The sequence below is a fragment of the Balaenoptera physalus genome (assembly GCF_965194825.1).
Source record: "Balaenoptera physalus genome assembly, chromosome: 17".
In the NCBI taxonomy this organism is placed as follows: Eukaryota; Metazoa; Chordata; class Mammalia; order Artiodactyla; family Balaenopteridae; genus Balaenoptera; species Balaenoptera physalus.
Genome location: NC_138895.1, coordinates 78,760,368 through 78,764,491, shown reverse-complemented (window position 1 = coordinate 78,764,491; position 4,124 = coordinate 78,760,368).

Sequence of the window (4,124 nt, the reverse complement as noted above, 5' to 3'; positions counted from 1 at the left end):
TAAATGGGGATAATATCACCCACTGAGTGAATATCTGGAGAATAGTGGGCCAGGGCTGGGCGTACAGTTGGGTCTCGATATTGGCCACATGCTGTACAACGCACGTGACACACACATGTCATACGTCATTGCACGTTGACCGTGAGGTCAGGAGTGGCAATTATCATCCCCTTTTTACAGACTAAGAAGCCAAGTTTACACAGCTAGAAAGTGGCAGAGTCGGTATTCACACACAATTCACAAAATCAGGAATAGGACCTGTTAAATGCTATTATACCCTGTGCGCCTCAGTAAGTCCTACTTCTTTATACTGATTTTAAATCAGTAGTGAAAGCACTACAAAAACTGCCAAGTGCTCAGAATTTAAGGAATGACCATTTTTTTCAAAATATCCAAAGTGGTGGGGGTCCTTCTCAGAGTCAAAATCGATCTGAATCAGCAGTTTCATCTCTAGAATGCTCTGCTAAGTGATAACTCAGGCTCATTTCAAGTGGTTTCTCAAGGTCATTTGATTATAGTTTCGAACATACAGATCATCTGATTGCCTTGGCATAAGTACATGCAGGACCGACAAGGTCCTGGGCTTGAAGTAGAAAAATGTAACTCCTAGAGAAGCTGCAGCACTAGCAGTCTGGAACCCCGCAGTCCTGCTGCTGACTCCACCACTTACAGCCCTCATGACCGAGGACATGCTCATCAACCGTGCTGAAGCTCAGTTTCTGCATCCATAAAATGAGGATTGGTATTCAAAAAAGGCAACATAGTATTGTCCCACGTGTCTTAGCCAGATACTGACAAATTTAAATTGGAAGTTCAAGATTCTCTGGTCCAGGGGTCACAAACTCAAATGCCTATAGGTGCTGGGCAGATAATAAAATGAGTGAGGGACTTCCCTGGTGGCGCAGTGGTTGAGAATCTGCCTACCAATGCAGGGGACACGGGTTCGAGCCCTGGTCTGGGAAGATCCCACATGCCGCGGAGCAACTAGGCCCATGAGCCACAACTACTGAGCCTGCGTGTCTGGAGCCCGTGCTCCGCAACAAGAGAGGCCGCGACAGTGAGAGGCCTGCGCACCGCGATGAAGAGTGGCCCCCGCTTGCTACAACTAGAGAAAGCCCTCGCACAGAAACGAAGACCCAACACAGCCATAAATAAATAAATAAATAAATAAATAAATAAATAAATAAATAAATAAAATAAAGGAATTCCTTTTAAAAAAACTATTAAAAAAATAAATAAATAAAATGAGTGAAACAAACCTAGTGTTAGACAATAGGGAGTGGTGGGGATTGTGGTGAACTAAGGATGCTCACTGAGAGAACTGCTGAATTCCAGCTTTGCACGGAAATAGGGGTTCAGGAATTCTAGATTTCTCCCATTATCAATGGAAGGCAGAAATTTCTTTTTTTTTTTTTACATTTTTATTGAAGTACAGATGATTAACAAGGTTGTGTTAGTTTTAGGTGCAGCAAAGTGAATCAGTTATACATACACATGTATCCACTCCTTTTTTAGACTCTTTTCCCATATAGGCCATTAGAGTATTGAGTAGGGTTCCCTGTGCTATACAGTAGGTCCTTATCAGTTATCTATTTTATAGATAGTAGTGTGTATATGTCAATACCAGTCTTCCAGTTTATCCCTCCCCCCCCCACCGTTAACCATAAGATTGTTTTCTACATCTGTAACTCTATTTCTGTTTTGTAAATAAGTTCATTTGTGCCATTTTTTTAGATCCCGCATCTAAGCAATATCATACAATATTTGTCCTTCTCTGTCTGACGTACTCACTCAGTATGACAATCTCTAGGTCCATCCATGTTGCTGCAAATGGTATTATTTCATTCCTTTTAATGGCTGAGTAATATTCCATCGTATATACCTTCCACAATGCCTTTATCCATTCCTCTGTCGATGGACATTTAGGTTGCTTCCATGTCCTGGCTATTGTAAATAGTGTTGCAATGAACACTGGGGTGTATGTATAAAACCTATTCTGAGTTTTAAATGCTGATAATTGAAGTATTTTAGGGACCATTTAGGCCAAACAGACATTTGTGAGGGCTAGATTTGTCCCTTGGGCCAATGGTTCATGACCTTTGAGTCTAACCCATCTCCCTCCCATCCCAGCCAAGGACACTGAGATTCTGTGAGGTGAATAAAGTGGCCTGTCACCACCAGGACCAGAATCCACATGTCCTGTCAACCAGTTCTGGGTTTTTCCATAGCAGAGCTGCTTCTTTGATTCTCTGGAGTGTACTGGAAAAGGAAGATTACAAATTCAACATAGCAGCAAGAAAACTCAGGTGCCCCACGCTCCTCCCTGGCCAGGTCATTTGGCCAGAGTACAAGGCAGAAAAGAGATGATTTGCTTCCTGGTCTTCTGACTGTGAGGTAAGCAGTGGGAGGAAAGAAACACTGGACTCATGTCAAGGTTCAGAGAGATTTCATTCTCTTTCGGACACTGATGTATCTGCATATTCATAAAGTCTCAGTCATTGTTCTAATAATGCCCACCATTGCTGCTCTATTTTCTCAGGTGTTACCTCTTATCTGCTGAGCAAAGAATACCCCCAAAGGGCTGTACTTCTTCCTTCCCCAGAAAGATAGGCTGTTGCCAAGAGAACCAGCTTCAAAAGTCAGAACCATGGAGAACAGAAGGTATCAGGTTACACAGAAACAATTATGCCCAAGACCCTAATTGGATTATTAGCAGCCCAAAATTCAGCTTTAAGCAATTATCTACTCCACGCCCATGAAAAAATAAAGCACAAGTCATTTCTTGACTGTCCTTCCTAGCGAAGGAGAGGAAAAGATTCTTCTTGCGATGTGTGGAAGCGTTTCTACTAATGAGGCAGAAAACAAATTCTTGGATGAAAAAAATTGCATATATCCACACAGCCCATTGGTGACTTTTCTTCCATTATTAAAAGATTTTTTAAAAAATTGAAGAAAGCAAGTAATTTAAATCTCTATTCGTAGCCCAGTTATATTTCTGTATCAAGGTCTGCAAAATATCAAATAATCCTTTTCAAATTTCCCAAATGACTTATCTCCTGTGAATCACCAGAGCTTCAGTTCAAGACAGCATGGATGGATTTCAGACCACCCATATGTCAGTCCCTGTGCTGGCTCCAGAGGTGAGGAGGACTGATTGGTAAGACCTCAAGGAGCTGAGTCTTCTGAGCTCAGAGCTTAGGGGTGAAGAAGCTGACACCAAACCAGCTCATCACAGGACAAAGCAACACATGTGAGTCTGAACGTCTACACCAAGTTCTGTGGAAGCAGAGGATCAAACAACTAGCAGATCTGGGAAAGTCAAGGAAGGCTGCATGGAAGAGGTGACATTTATGGTCATTGAAGGATGAGTAGGAGTTTGCCAAAGAGACAAGGTAGTAGATTGTCATCATGAGCAGAGAAGACAAGTAATATATGGTCACAGGTGTGAAAATCCTTCAGGAGACCCTGTGCAATTGGTGATGGGGTCCTCTGCTGTACAGGGTGGAGTGCAGCACCTGTGATTTTCTGCAAAGTGTTTTCATCTCACTGTTTCATTTTATCCTTAAGATAGCCCAGAGCCCATGAAGCCAGGACTTGTAAAGAGCCAGGCTCTGGGGTGAATACTCTGCATTTATCACTTAATTTAATCTTCCCATCAGGCCTTCGCAGGGGATATCCTTCCTATCCCCATTTTGCAGACCAGATTCCAAGGCAGCAAGCCATTAGTTACCTGCCCCAGGTCACAAAGCAGGAGAGATGGGATTCAGACCCAGGCACTGTGGCTCCAAGGGCCACACTCTTCACCACGCACCTGCTGCCCATGTGATTCGGGTGGTTAATAACTAACCACAAAAGGCACAGGGAATACAAGGCAGGGTCTGGATCTTCACCTCCAGCATTCTGGCTCTCTCTACTCCTCGTGTGGCCCAAGGTGATCAGTTTCCAGCAAACCCACACAGCCTACAGTCTCTATGGAGAGCAAGAGTTTGGGCAAATAGGCGCCAGATAGCACCGGTGGCTGTGACATTTCAAATCACGGGTTTTTCTTCCTTCCCTGCACACAGGCCTGGGGATTACATATCAACCAGCACAGCAGCTCTGCTGGAAATTCTCCTTGTCAACTT